The sequence below is a fragment of the Parambassis ranga genome, unplaced genomic scaffold (assembly GCF_900634625.1).
Source record: "Parambassis ranga unplaced genomic scaffold, fParRan2.1 scaffold_37_arrow_ctg1, whole genome shotgun sequence".
Classification (NCBI taxonomy): domain Eukaryota; kingdom Metazoa; phylum Chordata; class Actinopteri; family Ambassidae; genus Parambassis; species Parambassis ranga.
The window spans coordinates 567,252-587,243 of NW_021144804.1; the positions used below are offsets into that span (position 1 = coordinate 567,252).

The 19,992-nt window shown below is 42.8% G+C and overlaps 3 non-coding genes across 3 annotated transcripts; 1 reads left to right on the top strand and 2 right to left on the bottom strand.

Moving 5' to 3' along the window:
* Nucleotides 1–10,648: 10,648 nt before the first annotated feature.
* trnap-agg (transfer RNA proline (anticodon AGG)) lies at nucleotides 10,649–10,720 on the bottom strand. The gene has a single exon. It is a non-coding gene; the product is annotated as a tRNA-Pro (tRNA).
* Nucleotides 10,721–12,083: 1,363 nt separating this feature from the next.
* On the bottom strand, nucleotides 12,084–12,155 carry trnat-cgu (transfer RNA threonine (anticodon CGU)). Its single transcript has one exon. It is a non-coding gene; the product is annotated as a tRNA-Thr (tRNA).
* A 492-nt stretch (nucleotides 12,156–12,647) lies between these two features.
* On the top strand, nucleotides 12,648–12,720 carry trnar-ccu (transfer RNA arginine (anticodon CCU)). The gene has a single exon. It is a non-coding gene; the product is annotated as a tRNA-Arg (tRNA).
* Nucleotides 12,721–19,992: the final 7,272 nt, after the last annotated feature.

The window sequence follows — 19,992 nt, forward strand, 5'->3', positions numbered from 1 at the left end:
GCATCTGTATTATGTAGTTATTGCGAGCTACAGCGCTATATGCAGCGAATAATCAAACTATATACAAAGTCGTTCCTTCACAACAATAAAGGTCGACTTAATAATAACTTATAATGCGGTGCGCCTTATGGTCGCGAAAATACGGTAGTTTTATACGGTAGTTTAAATACGGTAGTTTTCACAGGAGGTGTTACATGTCGGTGTTACAGTTACATGTTAATGGTCATAACAGTTGTTACGGCCCCAGGCCTTTGAATTGTTCTGAGGGTTTGGTTTGGTTTTCACCCCCCTGTGTTTTGTGGACCCTCCCCCTTACCTCGGCATTGTGACGACGATTTAATTATTCACTGCATGAATCCCATGAATACCACCTGCTTCTTGTCCCGGTGCCTGGTTTTTTGTGTTTACCCTGGGCTACTGCAGACTCACTGGGCACTGTCACTCTTCTCTCAGCATCTGCTTCACCTATGAAATAATATGTAGATGGAAATACTAATGCCAGGACACAAACAGCATCTTTGTTATGGTAATGTATCAACACAATAAACTACTCCATTCAGCTGTGCCTAATTTAATCTCCCTAATTTCGGTTTCATCAGTATTGTCTGCCTGGCTTTGCTCCTCAGATGCTCCAAAAAGCCAGCCCTAAAGGAATCCTTTTACAGCACACTTATTATACACATGTACATTATTTAATATATTATTATTTCATTTGATTTATTCAAATATTTATTATTGTTATTTACTATTTACAAACCACTTCTACCTCCAACAACTGTTCATATGTAAACTGTTCTTTGATTCTATTGTATATTTTTATTGGTAGTTTATCCTATTATGTATGTAGCTTCTCTTATCTTTTACTTTCTGTATCTGCCCATTGTGGGACTAATAAAGGTGTTCTTAATTCTTAACTTAGATTACACTTTTTAAATAAATGATATATTATGTAAATTCATTTCAGTAGCCATTGCCTATGTATACAATGCATGAATATTACTTTTTTAAATATTAGCCTATTGTTTAGTTTAGTTAATAACTGTGGTAACATAGCACATGTTCAAAGTGACGTGTGTAGCTTAATGGGTCACTTGGAAATGTTTTTTTTTTTATTTTTTTCAATGAAGATAACATTAAAGTAATCAGTAATCAGACATACAGTCTAGACATTGTTAACATGGTAAATGACTGTTCTAGTTAGAAAAGGCTGATTTTTAATGGAATATATACAAAGGTATACAGAGGCCCTTTTCCAGCAGCCATCACTCACTGTGCTCTAATGCTACATTGTGTTAGCTAATCGTGTTAAAAAGGCTGATTGATGATTAGAAAACTCCTGTGAAACTATTGTTAGCACAGCTGAACTGTTATCTGATCAGAGAAGCTGTAGAACTGGCCTGGTGACCCCACACTTTGGAACGGTAGTGTATGTATGCTAGTTTTGAACTAAATGATCAATTGGGCCTACCAATATATGTCCCTTACCCTTCGCCTCTTCTGTCTGTCTTCTTGAAAATATGTCAGTGAGCTTTGCACATTTGGCAGCATCCTCAATCAATGCCTTTTTCTTCTTTAACCTGGTCTTTCCATTTTTACCCGCTTCTCTGCCCGTTTGGACTTTTGGTTAAATAAAGATAAGATAAGATAAGATAGATACAAGATAAAACACATCCCAGTAAAGCTCATCAATACCTTGTAGGTGAGGGAGTCATTCCTGCTGATGAAGGATAAACTGTCAATCACCCAGCTGCTCTCTTCCAGGAGCTTCAGCATCTGATGTAGAAAATAAACTGATGTTAATGTGATGTCAGACAAAGGACTTTGTAACCACGCCCACTGTTGCCCCCCTTCTTGTTGCATCATGTGCAGAAATCAATGTTTTACCCTTCAAGCCAAGAATACATTTGTTCATCAGGATGTGGGAAAGCAAAGCTGTTATAAGTGCACATCTCCATCTTCTACTGCAGTGAAATATGAGGAACTACATCATTAACCATTAAGAGCCCAGACAGAGCTCCAGTACATGTTACATGGACATTTCAACAACCAGCATCACCTTTCACTGCAGACCATGTTAGTGAGAAGAGCTGGATACTGACACCACCTGCAGCTGCAGCTCTGGACTCCTCCCAGGATATGTAGACTGTACCTTCCACTGAACATGTATCCAGAAGGATCCAGTGGTTTACTGATATGATGTCACCATGATGTTTGTAGAAAGAACACAGGGAGACGTTCAGCTGCTGAGGAGCATGTTCACTTCAGTTTGACATTTGATTTAGTTCTCTTAAAGAATATTATTTAAATTTCTAATATATAACAGGTTTTGGTATTGAAAGAAAAAACAGGACAGGGAAGAGCAGGACGACTGTCCACACTCCAGTCTGGTAGGTGGCGGTAATGCGCCTTGTAAGTTGGCTGCCAACCGCCATTAAACTGAAGAAGAAGAAGAGCAGGAAGAAGGAGGAAGAGGAAAACAAAGACGAGCACAGCGGTGCTGTGTGTGCTGTGCACACTGACACACAAGAACTACATCTGTCAATTAGTAAAAAGGCTGTCCCACATATTAATGCTACCAAGGTGATGACAGTGTGACCACCAGTGATGACCATTAGACTCACAGCAGAGCAGGTTATTGGACAAATACACACATCACATCCACATTATCTCCACACTGCACAATAACACCAATGTATGAAACGTTTTTAAACATGTAGCAACATTATCAGCATGAACATGTTAAGCTAGGAAGCTAACAACAAGCAGGAGGAGCAAACCGCGTCTTACCTCATAAGCTGATGAAGGAGGGTCTGACCGTCGTTCGCGCCACACAGTTTTTATATCAGGTCCAAGGGTCCAATCAGATGTCCCCTTCAGTGACCATGCACCTGGCTGTCATAGGACGGACTGTCTGTCAGTCAGGCAAATGTCAGCCATGTTGGTCAGTTTGTAACTGGTATCTTTATTGGTTAAGAAAAGGCCGGTCATTATTCAAAATAATAAGTGTACTCAGTAACAAATTGTGATGTTAAAAATAGCGAAGTACATTATTTTGTTACATTTGTACTTAAGTTCAAGTAAAAGTACTGGCTTAAAAATAAAGTACAAGTACCCAGAAAAACTACAGTAACTACAGTACAGTACAGTAACTTGAGTATTTGTAATCAGTTACTGGCACCCTTGGATATATGCAGTGCTTCCCTGGGATATTTGCAGTCCACCCCTGGACACATGCAGTCCAGTGCAGTGAGGCATGCTCTGATCTGTACAATGGAGAAACCAAACAACTACTCCAAAAACTGGCCTTCAATGTTTGTCAAAGTTTGTCTTCAAACAAGATGCTTATGTTTAAGGCAAAAGCTGTGACCTTGTTCAAGCTTTGCAGCGTATTTTCGCTCGAAGCCGTGAACACATGTTAATCAGACAGACGAGGTGGCCGAGTGGTTAAGGCGATGGACTGCTAATCCATTGTGCTCTGCACGCGTGGGTTTGAATCCCATCCCTGTCGTTTCATATTTTAAGGTCAACATCCTGACACAGGATCATCACTTGATGGTGTCATAAACATTCCAACTTAAGACTAGTGTTTAAGGTCTTCAAAACTCAGTGGACAGACATCTGTTCCAGGCAGTTTTACACATATTGGAGGTTCCATGGTGTAATGGTTAGCACTCTGGACTCTGACTCCAGCAATCTGAGTTCAAATCTCAGTGGAACCTTTTGTTTGGACAGTAATACTGGTGTCCATTCTACACAGATCTATGGAGAAGTCCACAGTCTGTTCATTGGTCCAGCTGTAGTCATTAATTACTGAAATAAATCAACCTTTTGATGATGTTCTACTAAAACCAAGTGTTTATTTCTTTTAATTTTGATGCGATTGCCCCTTTATACAAGGGGGATTAGCTCAAATGGTAGAGCGCTCGCTGCGCAAAAGAAGGGGTCCGATTTTCTCGCTGTCGCACGCAAGGGAAAAAGTTGAGAAAAATGTGGAGCCCCGCTGTGCGCGGACAAACGTCTCGTGTAGCGGTATTGAGGCAATATTCCTGTTCATTATAAAGGAGTTTAAGTGAAATGAAACTAGAAATGAAACAAATCTGCTATGGGCTGGACTCGAACCCGTAGTCTGTGCCGTCAGCTGTGCGACAATGTATAGAGTTGTTGGAATGTTTAAAACCCACAACGTGCGTAAAATAATTAATGATTGATTTAGCTTAGTTTAGATATGTTTAAATATATTACAATATCAACAGATGTTTTTTAGTTTATTTAGTGTTTACTTTGGCTTTAACATGATATGCCCCATCCAATGACTTGTGATGTTTACCTGTTTATGGTTTAATAATATGAACAATGAGCATTCAAACGTGTTTTTGTGTGGGAGCTTCTTTGATAAAGATCAGAGTGAATCTTAAATGTTTATATGATTTATCAGAACAAATATAAAACAAATACAAGTGAATACACACACACACACACTGCATACAGGACTATAAAATACTATTCAGCTCATTCACCCATGTGAAAATATATACAACATATACAGGTCAAATATTAGGTCAAATATTACACAATGTACAATTATACAATAACATTCAACAGCACTGCATAAAGACAGACAGGCTTGTTGATTTAAACATAAGAAAATTGCTTATATACAATATATACAGGCCAAACATTGTACAGTGTTTACTGTGGATGTTTTTGCTGGCGCAGCCACTCATCCAGAGACATTCCACTGGATGAACGCGAGCAAAATGTGGCATTACCATATCTACTGTGGCCAAACTCTGCTGTTTTAGGATGCCCACATTTGCTGCATGTGTTGAAGGTAACCCTTCTCACATACTTCCTTTTTTGGACTCCACTCTCCTCCTCCAGAGCCCGCCGCCGCCTGTTCCTCTGAGTGAAACGGGACACAGTAGGAAGAGGAGCAGCAGACGCAGGAAGAAGTGGAGCTGTGCCTGCACCGGATGCTGCAGTACCAGAAGCTGCCATCACCACTGGCACAGTCATGTTTGGGTTCAGAACTAACGTGCCTAACCCAGCTGCTGAAACAGGCTGTGCAGTTTCTGATGCTGTGGGACCAGGTACTGTGGGCGCAGGTGTGATGGGGCGCTCCCTGATGCGCCGGCGACCAGGCCGCAGAGGAGGAGCCTGTCCTTCCTGATTTGGTGGAAGTACCAATGCGTGTCTTGGGCCTGACGTGACTGGTGCTTCATCCAGTGGTTCCCTCGGAGCAGTAAGCCGGGTTTGAGCCACAGGAATTGAGGCAGATGGAGCCGGTCCCTGATTAAGGACACTCAATTCCTGATTCTTCTGCCGCCGTTGAAACCTGAAAATACATCATTTGTATTATATGTGTTTAGAAGTATTTACTTCATTTGAGGCAAATAGTGTACCCTGCCTACCACTGAATGAGTGTCCGCTGGTTTAGCTCAAAGAGCTGGATCGTGGTTTCCTCCATCAGCCTGGTGCTGTTAAGCACCAAATCTCGGATGTGGTGGTAATCGGTGAGGATTTTAGACCACCTGGGGTTGCTCACTCCAGCCTTTTTGGTTGTTGACCTGTGTAAAGCGCACAGCTTTACACATATGGCCTCAAGCGGCTGGTACTAGGCCACTGAGCTGGCCCCCCAGGATGGCCAATCAAACACCGTTTTACACTCTCCACACCCGGGGTGACTCCAGATCGCTTTGGTGCCTTAAAGCGGCCGTGTGTCAGTCGAGGCTGATGTCGAGGCTGGTAGTTAACCCGTTGTTTGTCACCATCAGGGAGCGCTGCCCACAGCCGGAAGGCCTCTGTCACCTGCAGCTCAGTGAGGTAAGAAGCCTCACGAAGACCCACAAGGTAACCAGCCAGTTCCTGGACCTTGTCCCACCCAGTGACACCATCAGGGCCAATAACTGCTCCCTAGTAAATGCAGATTAATGTTAATATATGTGCAATAAAAGCTGACCAAAAGTTAAAAGGCCATTAAAATGTCTTACCTGAGGCTCGTTGGATGGACTGCTTCCAGGATCCAGTGCAGCCTGAGAGATGTCAGACGGCTGTGACAGCACTAAGGAGGCAGAGGCAGGATGCTGTCCTTCTCCATCACTGGACGTGGATGGGTGGGGTGGAGCAGAGGCCTGAGGACTGGTTGTCAAAGATGGGGGGCTCTTTTGAAGATCATGGCAGGGGTCATCCTCACAGAGCACTGACACTGTGATGTCCTCCATGATCTCCTCCTGAAATCCCTCATCTTGCAGGTCCTCGTCATTTATTTGCTCCACCAACCTGTCCTCCTCTTCAGGGTTCTGGAGCACTGGAGTCAATGTTTTGCCTGTCTGGCTGTACAGATACTCCACCCCCAGCAATTCACCTACAAGAAAAAAACAAAAAAGAAAGTGTTCTTAATATTTTGTCCAGAACATAAAAGGTTATACAGATAATGTTTCAAAATACAAAAATGTGGATTGATGAATAAATGATTTATATTGGTGTTAAATGAGTATTTCTTGCCTGTGTATACTCCAGGAGGGCGGTAGCGCTCATCCCAGGGCTTCCCAAACACAACTCGGCTGAGCTGGTCCACAGCCTCTCGCAGGGCACTGCCATATGATCGGATGGAAGAGGCTCCTTTTACAGCCTCTTCCATCCGATCTTCATTCCATCGCATCAAGCCTTCAAGGAGATAGGCCTGAAAATGTGCATCACTGGCACTGGTTCCTAAAGGTTAAATAAAATAGGAAAAAGGGTCACACACGCGCAAGATATGTGCTACATTTGAGTTACTATGAGGTTACATGCAATAGAGTTATGTAAATACATGAAAAATCATCATTATAACCAGAATTAATGAGGAAAAGTAATTAAATTAGTTTCTTGTGAGATAAGATCTGTTCTGACATCAGAAAAGGACTGTAATATTACTGTAGAATGTGACATTACTTTAAAGTAATGGAAACAGTTACAGTGCTTATAATACTTAAAGAGACACTGTAATCCATATGGGATACCTGGGATGAAGCGGTTCAAGTGGAGGTGGAAAGACTCCAGGGAGGTAGAGCCACGGGCACACCTGTAGCAGCACAGCTCCACACCACCTTTCTTCAGTGTCCCCTTCTTAATGTAGAGTGGGAAGTTCTCTGGGTCTTGGATACACAGTACATGTTTCTGCTGTTCTTTCCATATTTGCTGGATCCGATCATGGTCCAGTAGAGGAACTCCCAGAGTGTCCTTCCCATCCACACTGTCAAAGTGATCAATCAGTGATCCAATCAGGCTGGTGGTCTCCTCCATCCCTCTGGTCCTCCTGCGGCAGTGCAGTGCCAACTCCCTCCGGGTAATGCGAGCACTGAGTGCCTTTTCTGAGAGGTGGCCGGTCTTCTTTGCTGCTAGCTCCCCCTCCTTTGCACGGCGAAGAGCAGCGACATCCTCTGGATCCCATTCAAAGATGCACGTGGACAGACGTGCCATGAAGACTCCATAGAGTGGATGAGCCTCTGTTGTGACACCTGCAGCAAATCGGCGCATAAAATGCCAGATGTCAAGGCGCACTTCGAGGTCATCCCACTCTGAAAACATGGCCTTAACACGAGACTGGCCATGCTGACTGCAGCAGTCTCTGTCCACATACATCACTTTTGGGGGCATCTGTCCTGCCTCCCGATAGCGCTTCATCAGGCCAGCTGAAAGACAAAGACAGATGTAATTTTGGCCTTGACCTCATGCAGTCGCCCCAGAACATCCCTGGAGTATACAGCTAACAGCCACTTAGGTTTAGGTATGGCAGGTAAGGGAGGAGGCTCAAGGAACACAGGAGGCTGCACAAGGGAGGACTTTGTAAATGGCTCACAGGCAGTGAGGTACTGCAGTACACGCTGCGTCCATGCCTCACCATGTTGCTCCATCAACTTCTTGTGAAGCTGAGTCACACTGTTGCCCAATGTCCTCTCCCTCATCATCCTCACCACCCGGTTGTCACATGAGTATCTAATGAAAGACCAGTGTAATAACACAAATGCAGTTTTTGGTTAAACAATAACACAAATCAAAGCACCTAATAATGTTTGATCTTAATTATGATTACCTGTATGTCAATAAAGCAGGAAACTGACTGCGGTGGCCCATATCCAGTTGTCCTAAGATGTCTTCGGACCAGGCTGGATACTTTTTTGTGCAGCGTTTGCACTCCAAGTACTCTGTTGCAAGGTCATACCACCCGTCGATGTCTAAGACCTTGCGCACAGTACAATACAGTCCTGCCGCTGTTAGTCTGTGTTTACCACAGTCTGGGCGAACACAGACAAGAGGGAACTGCCACATCTTCAGCGGCATCCATAAAAAAAGGGGCCGACAGAAGAAGAGGTCAGGTGAGGCGGGCAGCTGACTGTGAATGAGAGGGGGCTGAGGAGGATGCCATCAAAGCTTCAGCTGGGGCACTAGCTCTGGCTTGCCAGTGTGTAGGTTGGCCTTGAAGAGGGTCTTACGGATCCACTCCTGCTGGAAAGGTGGAAGCTGATCCTTCCAGTGACGAGGGAGCTCAGTAGGTGGCTGATGATGTGGAGGGTCTGGTATTTTTACCACTAGAGGCGGACCAGCACGGGCCTCTGAATGAGCAATGGCTGGAGCTTTTGAAGGAGAAATGCAGAAAAAAATAATATAAGGATGACTGTTGTATTTGATCGCAGTCCACAATCTGCCTGCACAGCATACATTTGGACAAGCATTAATAGATTATGATTATAATTAATAGTTAGACATGAAAAATAAGAGACCGCTGTGGTTTCTTATTTTTTCCAGAGCTATATTTGAAAAGGATTAGATGGAATAGAGCAAAGAAAATAAGTTGTGATGAATTTAGTATAAAGTAGTGATGCCCACAGACATGAAGCGTGCACAAAGTTGCAGTGATGAAAAACAGTTACTGTGATCATTAAAACAATGAATCTCCTCCGTCCTGTTCAGGGGATTAGACAGATAGTGAGTGAGAAAAGCAAGTGATGTTAGTGAAAATGTTATCCAATGATTGTTTCTCAACGGGAAACACAAATGAAAACACCAACACCTTTGGATACCCTTGAGGTTTTGAAGAGGTGCACTCAAAGAATGCATCCCGCTTGAAGCTTGATGCGACATAATCCTGTACTGTAAACAAAAATATTTGAAAAAACAGTGATTTTTTATTCCTCAAAAATAATACTTCACAGTGTGTTTTCACTAAACATTTTCATAATATTTGCATTTGTGTCGTATGCCACACCTGTATTCTGCTGTGCTTCATATTGTGACACTGCAGATACCAGCTCCTCATCATCGTCTTCAGCAAAGTCACCCGCTCCAGAAGGGGCAACAGAAGTGCCTGCAGCACAAATAAAAAATGTTATTAGCATTTATTAATAGGTTAATAAAATTATTACTGTTGACAAGACACAAGGACAAACAATGTACGATGTTACTTACCAGTAGGGAAGAGCTGCCTTTGTGCCAAATGTTTGGCTGGGGGTTCTGTTGGCAGAGTGCACTGCGGTACTGGGGCTGGAAACAGCAAGTGGATAAGTCTGTGTAGTCTGTCATAATGATAACTGAATACATATACAGTACATGTTACGCAGTTACACTCACAGGGTTTAACTGGTGACATCAGTTTTTTAGCCAGCTGTGAAGGAGACAAATGTTTGCCACGCGCCAACAGTGCTTTCACAGTGCCAGTCTTCCACACACCAGTTTGGATGGCAGCAGGTGAAGGAGCAGACATGTGGGAGGCTGCAGGGGTAGGTGCAGAGGCACTGGAGGCTGCAGGGGTAGGTGCAGAGGCACTGGAGGCTGCAGGTGTAGGTGCAGAGGCACTGGAGGCTGCAGGTGTAGGTGCAGAGGCACTGGAGGCTGCAGGTGTAGGTGCAGGCTGACATGCTAGTGGACTCCCACCCAGCAGATCAAGTCCCAGAGGTTACAGCATCATTTATTAACTGAGTTTCCCCTCAGGGAAGCTGCTGTTTACAAGCTGTTTACAGAGAGAAGCAAGAAAACAACAGTCAGCATCATCTTCCATAAAAACACATGACAATAACAGGTGAGACAGAGAGTTTATGATCAGTGCTCCCCCTGCTGGTTAGGACATATGATGACATTTTAAATGTACCAGTCAAAAGTCACTCAGTGGTTTGTCTTTGTTTTTATGACTTTCTACATTGTAGATTCATCCTGAAGACATCAGAGCTATGAAGGAACACATGTGGAATGATGTAGTGAACAAACAGTGTTAAACCAAGCAGAATATGTTTGATGTTTGACATTCTTCCAAGCAGCCAGCTTTTGCTTTGATGACAGCTTTGCACACACTTTGCATTCTCTCAATCTGAACTGAGCCACCAATGCTGTGCAATGCTGACATCTAGTGGTGGAGTCCAGCTGTCTTTGATGATACTGATTGGACTTGATGAGGACAGACACACACCTGTCTGTATAAGACCTTACAGCTCACAGTGCAGGTCACATACTGGGTGATGACGTCCTCCTGCAGGTGTTACTGTGGAACAACTGCTCTGGATTGGGATGAGTCTGAATAGAACTTTGTTAGCTTTGTAAAGCTGTGTGGTAGTTAGAGAGGAACTGAAAAGAGTCAACAACAAGGAGTTGTCTCCAATGAAATAGTTACACATCAGGGCTCGTCCGGGATTTGAACCCAGGACCTCTCGCACCCTAAGCGAGAATCATACCCCTAGACCAACGAGCCATGTGTGCCCTCTGATCTTCATGTGTCAGCAGCTGAAACTGAAATGTAAATGAATAAAAGACTACTGTGCGCTATAGCTGTCTGGAATTAGCGACCTATCTACCACGCGTGTCACATGTGCTCGGAAAGTGTGGACAAGCTGGAGGTGGAAGAGAACCGTCAGGAGAGGGATGAACAGCTGCCATGATATTTGTAATGGGACGTCAGGACTTTGTTTTGGTTTTCTTTCCAGAACAATAAAGGATCTGAAATGAAATGTGTGAAATGTTTGTTCCACCATTTTGAAGACTTGGATTAAATTACGCATTCTGGGAAATTTTACATTTCTTTTTTATTTTAGGTACTTTAGTAATCCCAGAGGGAAATTGTTTAAGGCCCCTAAACAAAAGACAGGTCCTCTGGCCAGTAGGTGGCGCAGTGTCTGTAGCATTTCAGCATATCAGCTGTGAGTCAAATGTTCAGCATGACTGTAAGGTTTCATCCACATAGGATGAAGAATGAGGGAGATACAGCCACAGAAACCCTGTGGGGGTCTCAGCAGGGGATAATTGTCTAGTTGTTGAATCTAGAATCTAGAATCTTCTAATACGTCAGACAAAAAGACATTTCCTGGGACACATCAGCTGAGTGTGTGTTTGTGCAGTGAAATACACTTGTTGTGAGGACTTGAATCAGTTTACTCCTCAAACATACTCCTGAAACTTCTCTAAGCTTAATGAACAGTAAACACAGGTTCATGAAGCAGTGCTTCCAGCCAACGATCACACAGTTTAACACATCTTTGTTTTGTGTGGTGTTGTCAGGCGGCAACCTTCGGGGTTCAAACTTGAAGCCCATGCGGAAGTGTCAAAACTTGTAATTCATGCCGCAACCACTGGGGGCTGGCTCCAAAAGCGAGTCATTTCCCATAGACTCCCATGTTAAAATGTCTGACTTCACAGCAGGAATGAACATGTTTACAGCCTGGTACAAAAAAACATTCTGGTCTCAGATGATAGGTTCTCTTCTAGTGTCAATTGTATGGGGGGGGGATTTTTTTTATATAACTTACTCGTTTTAATTATATTCGGACTTAAAATTCTGCATAATTATAGGCGTTGCCACTTGAGCAGCAGAAGGCTGACATATAACAATGCGAGTTTCCTGCTTTCATGATCGCCCGCCCCCAAACTCCACTCGTGCTCCCCCTCTTTGTACGTATTTGGAGTTTTTGGCGGACGTGATGCTTCCAACATGGCGGCTCCCACGAGCCTCAGAACGGCGCTTCAGAAACAAATGGGTGACATCACGGAAGCTCTGTCTATAGTTTTTACTCTCAATGGGTTTTGTCTTTCTTTAAAAGGAACCTCCTACAGATCTTTGAAGGCATGGATGGGAATTGAACCCATGATCTTTGGTTTACGAGACCAACGCCTTACCACTTGGCCACCACGCCACCATGGCTTTTTCTTTTAACTTCTGAGTTGATCACTGATCGTGATCAATACACACAACATAAAACAGCAGAAGTCTTGTGATCCTACACTCAGAGAAACCACAACAGCATGCAGCTTTACCTTCAGGTCTAACAGCTGGGAGCTTTTTCCAGCATTATTCTGTCTCAGCATGATCATGGCTAACAGGACGTGTTACGTGGTCTGCGGTCTCTGCTTTGCTCATTGTGGAGTCACTTTGTGCTTCCAGCGCAGACTCTTGGCAATGGCAGGTATATGGTTTCACACAAAATATGTGATACAAATTAGAGTCATTTTTAACAATGATAAAAAACATAACACAACACATCCACACCATCTCACTGTATAATGCTAAGCTATTGTTTCCTTGACAGCTATTATGTAGAAGAAGTCGAGCAGTTCAGGATCGTTGACGAGGGAGAAACGTGCGATCTCATGGATGGAAAAATGTGCAGTGGATACAGATCATATCAGCCCCAGTGGCCTAATGGATAAGGCACTGGCCTCCTAAGCCAGGGATTGTGGGTTCGAGTCCCATCTGGGGTGTTTACAGCAGAGTGTTCTGTGTCCACTGGTCAGTGGACCAAACCAACCTGTGTGAAAATGCATTTCAATGTTTTCCCTAAACTCCATGTGTCAGCAGCTCACTTTTCATGATCACTATGCTGCACAGTGAACTGATATACACTCTAAAAACAATAAGCAGGCTCTACTCAACGTCTTTGGTGAAACATTTTTACACTTCAAAATATTAAGTAAACATGAAACTAATTATTTAAATATACTATACAGTTAACAACCAGAAAGTGTGTCTGGGCCATGTGCAGGACTAGTTGACGGCCCATCGTTAGAGATTGAATGTGAGTGAAGTCTGCTAGGAAGGGATGAAGGGACAGAGCTGTAAACAGGTGAGAGCTGATGCAGCATCACTTATTACCTGAGTTTCCCCACAGGGAAGCTGCTGTTTACAAGCTGTTTAAAGAGAGAAGCAAGAAAACAACAGTCAACCAGTCCCCCTCCGGCAGTTTCATTGTCATTAGCCAGTCGTTAGACACACCTGGCCCAGTCAGCCAGATCATCACAGGTAACAAGTGCCCCTTGTGAGGGTTGAAGTCACAATCTTCAGATTATGAGACTGACTCGCTGCCTACTGCACTAACGAGGCTCAGAAAGAGGTGAAACATGGTCTTTTTTCTTTTTCTTTTTAAAATAAAGACATCTACAGTGCTCATGCTGGCTACTGCACCAACAAACATTCTTAATTTAAATCAAATGAATGTGTTCTATAAAAAGGCTCTAAAGGTAAAACATCACAGTAATTCTTCCTGTGACACCTTCACTACCAGTGATGGTAAGTGCTCTTGTTTCAAATGTGCACTGTACCATTGAAGCTCGTCTGTGAAGTGTAGAGCCTCTGTGTGTATGTCACAGTGATGTTAACAGAAGTCAGGTAGGTCTGTTAACACATATAAAAACAACATGCTGAACAACAGCATAGATGTGAAGGTGAATATATGTCCCCTCACATGTTCCTCGGTTAAAAGGGTCATTGCATTGGCCAGGAATCGAACCCGGGCCTCCCGCGTGGCAGGCGAGAATTCTACCACTGAACCACCAATGCTGTGAAAAGCTGACATCTAGTGGTGCCATCGCAGGTTGCAGCCTCCTCATTCCAAAATCAATCCCTCCTCCACATAAAGTCAAAAGTTATAAATTCACCTCATTACATGAGCGGTTGTGTGTAATGACGCGGCTCACCAGCAGAGGGCGTGTGACGGAGCAACAAGCAGGAAACTACAGGGGAGAAGAGACACAAGCATCCACAGATCAGAACAGACACTCAGCTCTTCTCTCTGAGACCATGATGATACGTCACATATCATCACTGCACATGTTTTTGGCTGCACGTCTGGAAATGAGAGGAGACAGAACATTATCATACATGTTGCATAAGTAAAGTCACATGACTTGCACGACTGTAAACAAAGGAAACCACAGAAAAAGTCAAAGGATTCAATCTAGGCCACCTGCATTGCTGCATTAATTTCAGATTGCAGCCTTTCTCCCAGGTTTTGTCTGATGTCAACAGGCATCAAGTAGAAGCAGACATATGAGCTATGTTAAAGATGATAATATATGATGATAGATATATTAATGCTGAATCAATCTTGAACCCCTTTTTCTTTCAGATGACAAAGCCAAAGCAGATGCTGACGTGTCCTGTATGTGGTGGGATCTTCTGGTACGTGTCCAGGCACCTGATGAAGGCCCACCACATACAAAACCCACAGGAGCGCACCTTGCTCAATGGCCTGGCCACAGGCCACATAGCAATAGGCTGTGTGCAGTGTCCCGTGGCGGGCTGCACACCGCTGGTGAAAGATGTGAAAACACACCTTTCCAGGCAGCACACGGACAAGATTTCGCTGCATGAAGCCCTGATATACAGGCTGGTGAGGGCAAAGGTGTTGGAGAAGGTACTGAGATGCTTGATTCTATTTTTAGTTGTTTTTTTTCATGCCTATTCTACCATGTATAATACCCCCCCACTTCCCCCGGGATAAATAAAGTTGATTAATTTAATTTGATTTGATTTGAAGCTCTCGGCACCGTGGCCGCCCATAGTATCAGAGCTGGACTTGCAGGCCAGGGAGGATGAGGCAGGGACGGCCTGCACCAACTGCCGGGAGCTGGCGGCCAAAATCATCTCATCTAATGAGGGTGTGGCGGTGCAGAGGTCGAGGTGGTGGTGCCTGAGATTCATGATGGGGAATTCAAGGAGAAGGAGCAGGCCAGGATGGGCATGTCGCCAGTGACCGTGGCACTCTACATCGGCCAGGCCACTGGCTTTGTGGAGTACTTGCGAGACACCCCTCCGCAGCACAGCCGGCTCAAGGCACAGGATGTGGTCGTCCTGTTCAGGTACCTCAAAAAAATGTACAGGGACCTGAACAGGACGATCCTGGGGCACCAGATTGCCGTGAAGGCTCGGAAACAACAGCAGCTGGTGAGCCGGGAGGCGCTCGGGACCTGCATCCACCTGGCCAGAGACAGGATTCCCTCACTGCTGGGTAATGCTAGACTCCACACACACAATCCCAGCTTCACATACTACACATACTTCATCAGTCTAATGGTATGAACTGAAAGTTAACCTTACTAATGCATCTCTCTCTCTCTTCTTTTCACAGACAACGTGGAGAAGGCCGCACCCAAAGATCCGGTGACAAGATACCAGTTCTTTGGGTACATGGTTCCTGACCTGCATCTAAGGGCACAGGACCGGGGTCCTCACCCGTATGCGGGTCAGGGAGGTGGAAAGGGCAGTGGGGGATGATAGTACGGGCTACCTCGTCAGTGTAAGTTCAAGATGCCCGCAAAAGAATTTACCATGAGTTTAACCCTCATGCGTTGTTCGGGACATTTTTGTCCTCTGAGAGAAATTTTTCTGTTTATTTTGGCCATAACTTTGTCAATATGTGGACAAATTGAATCATTTTTCCTCAATAAGCTTAATTTTACATAAATTTTGTTAATATGATTTTAAAATTTTTCATAGGTCAACGGTACACTGTGGGCAAATTTTACCCCCTAATGTGTTGTTCGGGGACAAAAACGTCCCCTAACTTTAACGGTTTTAAAAATATATTAGATAAATATTTTTTTGAAATTTTTTTGCATAGACCTTTTAATTAACTTCAGTTCTAATCAACAGTAGTGAAAAAATCATTTTCCCCCAGGATTTTAACCCTTTAATCACCAATTTTATAAGGGGTGGTGCTGAAAATTGAAAAAAAAACACACAAAATGGCTCATTTTTAATAGAAAAGGTGAATGTGGACTGGATTCTTTTTAACCTTTATTATAGTCTTGGTCATGTCAAACATCAGTAAAAAAATTGACTTTATTGCATTATTAGTTTTTGCACAGCACTGGATTTTCTTTTTTTCTCCCATTTTGTCCCATAGACTTACATTATAAACACACTTTTTTTGACTGCACAGCCATGGCACTAAATAATCATGCATTCTTGATTGTTGGTGGTTTACCCTGTTGGTAGGAGGTAACATTTGTGATTTTTACAGTTAACAACTTAATTACCATATTAACCCTTTACCTGCAGGCCTGTGCTCATGTAGTGTAGTTTCTGGCTTAAGTATATGGAGTTATAGGGAGTATTTTAGCACATAATTGTGTGTCTACACACTGTGTGTGTATGTTAGAGAGGAAGAGAGCCATTTGCACACTGTCAGGGAAGGAAAGTCAGGAAAATAAAGTTACTAAGTAAGTGAAGTGTACCTAATTCAGACGTACAACGGCAATGCATAAGCATGTAAAATGAAAACATCCAGGAGTTCTGGCGTCTGAAGTTGTGGATGGGTAAAATAGCTGTTTTTTTTTTTTTTTTTAGCTTTCGGAAAACACGTCCTCCAGTAGAGTGACTTTACTTTTAGGTTAGTGTCTCAGTTGAGATCCCTGAATTAGTCTAAGTGAGGTTTAAGTGCCCCTTTTCCATGGTGTGTTGCGCTCCACACGACCATACGTACATGTGCATGTTACTAAATAGACACCATAGATAGATAACTTGATAACATAATAAATAATCATTGACTAACCAAATCTAATCTACAGTTTAGTCCCCTACTAAAATTAGTATTAAAAGTAGTTTAGTAAAGTAAAGTAAAGTAAATTTGTTGCAGCCCTAAAAGTAAGTGCCGGGCCCTTTGATGCTGAGAGGTTCAGACTAAACAAAACAAAAACACTAGTGGACTTGCATGCATCCTCCTGGTCATTTAATGGTGACAAGAGCAGCAAGCAGCATGAAGAGAGGATTCACCTGTGCATGAGTGAAGGATTCACTTGTGAACGAATGAAGGATTCGCTTGTGAACAAGTGACGGATCTACTTGTGCAGCCTTCACAGCTTCACAGCCTGGCCCTTCATAGAGCCAGGCTGCACAATCATTTCCAGAGATTGTGCACAAGTGAATCCTCTCTTCATGTTGCTTTCTGCTCTTCTCACCATCAAATGACCACAAGGTCACATGTAAGACCACTTGCCTTTTTGTTTTGTTTAGTCTGCACCTGTAGACATCAAAGGGCCACACGTGCATAGCAACACTTTCTTTGTTTTTGTTTACTATGAAGACTCTGTGGTTGTGTGTACTCACAGACAACAAGATCAGTGTGCAAATGGCTCTCTTCCTCTCTAACATACACACACAGTGTGTAGACACACAATTATGTGCTAAAATACTCCCTATAACTCCATATACAAGCCAGAAACTACACTACATGAGCACAGGCCTGCAGGTAAAGGGTTAATATGGTAATTAAGTTGTTAACTGTAAAAATCACAAATTTTACCTCCTACCAACAGGGTAAACCACCAACAATCAAGAATGCATGATTATGTAGTGCCATGGCTGTGCAGTCAAAAAAAGTGTGTTTATAATGTAAGTCTATGGGACAAAATGGGAGAAAAAAAGAAAATCCAGTGCTGTGCAAAAACTAATAATGCAATAAAGTCAATTTTTTTACTGATGTTTGACATGACCAAGACTGTAATAAAGGTTCAAAAGAATCCAGTCCACATTCACCTTTTCTATTAAAAATGAGCCATTTTGTGTGTTTTTTTTTCAATTTTCAGCACCACCCCTTATAAAATTGGTGATTAAAGGGTTAAAATCCTGGGGGAAAATGATTTTTTCACTACTGTTGATTAGAACTGAAGTTAATTAAAAGGTCTATGCAAAAAAATTTCAAAAAAATATTTATCTAATATATTTTTAAAACCGTTAAAGTTAGGGGACGTTTTTGTCCCCGAACAACACATTAGGGAGAAAAAAAGAAAATCCAGTGCTGTGCAAAAACTAATAATGCAATCAAGTCAATTTTTTTACTGATGTTTGACATGACCAAGACTGTAATAAAGGTTCAAAAGAATCCAGTCCACATTCACCTTTTCTATTAAAAATGAGCCATTTTGTGTGTTTTTTTTTCAATCTTCAGCACCACCCCTTATAAAATTGGTGATTAAAGGGTTAAAATCCTGGGGGAAAATGATTTTTTCACTACTGTTGATTAGAACTGAAGTTAATGAAAAGGTCTATGCAAAAAAAATTCAAAAATATATTTATCTAATATATTTTTAAAACCGTTAAAGTTAGGGGACGTTTTTGTCCCCGAACAACACATTAGGGAGAAAAAAAGAAAATCCAGTGCTGTGCAAAAACTAATAATGCAATAAAGTCAATTTTTTTACTGATGTTTGACATGACCAAGACTGTAATAAAGGTTCAAAAGAATCCAGTCCACATTCACCTTTTCTATTAAAAATGAGCCATTTTGTGTGTTTTTTTTTCAATTTTCAGCACCACCCCTTATAAAATTGGTGATTAAAGGGTTAAAATCCTGGGGGAAAATGATTTTTTCACTACTGTTGATTAGAACTGAAGTTAATGAAAAGGTCTATGCAAAAAAAATTCAAAAATATATTTATCTAATATATTTTTAAAACCGTTAAAGTTAGGGGACGTTTTTGTCCCCGAACAACACATTAGGGAGAAAAAAAGAAAATCCAGTGCTGTGCAAAAACTAATAATGCAATCAAGTCAATTTTTTTACTGATGTTTGACATGACCAAGACTGTAATAAAGGTTCAAAAGAATCCAGTCCACATTCACCTTTTCTATTAAAAATGAGCCATTTTGTGTTTTTTTTTTTCAATTTTCAGCACCACCCCTCATAAAATTGGTGATTAAAGGGTTAAAATCCTGGGGGAAAATGATTTTTTCACTACTGTTGATTAGAACTGAAGTTAATTAAAAGGTCTATGCAAAAAAATTTCAAAAAAATATTTATCTAATATATTTTTAAAACCGTTAAAGTTAGGGGACGTTTTTGTCCCCGAACAACACATTAGGGTAGTGTTTGCGAACAATGCATGAGGGTTAAAGCCTCAGAAAGAACTAATGGTCTGTCTTTGTGTGTCTGCTCTTCTTGCAGGTCCTGGACCACAAAACATGCCGTAAATTCAGCCAGGCCCAGGTTTTTCTGGAGCCTGACGAAATTCAGTGGTTCAGGCGCTGGCTGAGGCTCCGTGGCCGGGCGGTTGCCACAAACTCGTTGTTTTTGAACTCCCTCGGGAGGGGGGAAGCAAAAAACATGACAAAATATTGTCCCTCCAGGCCGAAATGGGCCTGGAGGGACGGCCCACCCTTCTGGATATCCGCAGTGCTGTGGCTACCTACGTAAGTTTCAGATACTCTCCCAGTTTCCCTGAATGCCCTATGATCCATACAGATGTCGCCTTTTGCTTGTCTTTTTTCCACAGAACTTTGAGGACAACAATCCGACCATGAAGGAGGCAGTGTCCTCCTTCATGTGTCATAACATTGATACACAGGAGCGTTTTTACGCCTTACACAAAAACCTTGGCCGGGCAAAGTCCCTCAGGGAGGTATTTGTGCGGCTGTCCCTAAGGCAGGCCTCCGTGGAAGAACTAAAAGACAGAGATGACTCCCCATCCACCTCTGGACTGAAGAGGGCCAGCGAATCATCTCTTGAGGCAGAAGAGCGCCCAGCCAAGGTAACTCACTTGTGTGCAGTTGGTGGAACATGCTGCAAGCCAATAAATGTTAGCATGTCAGTTAGCATGCCAATTTGACGGACCACCATTGTAGAAGTGACCCTAATCTGATGATGAACTGGCTTACCCTCAGGACAGCTAGGGACAGTAACCCGCCATCTGATCAGGGACACTTGCCTGTAATGTACAGATTAATCCACAGGGAGGTGCTGTACTGGTGCCCAAGGT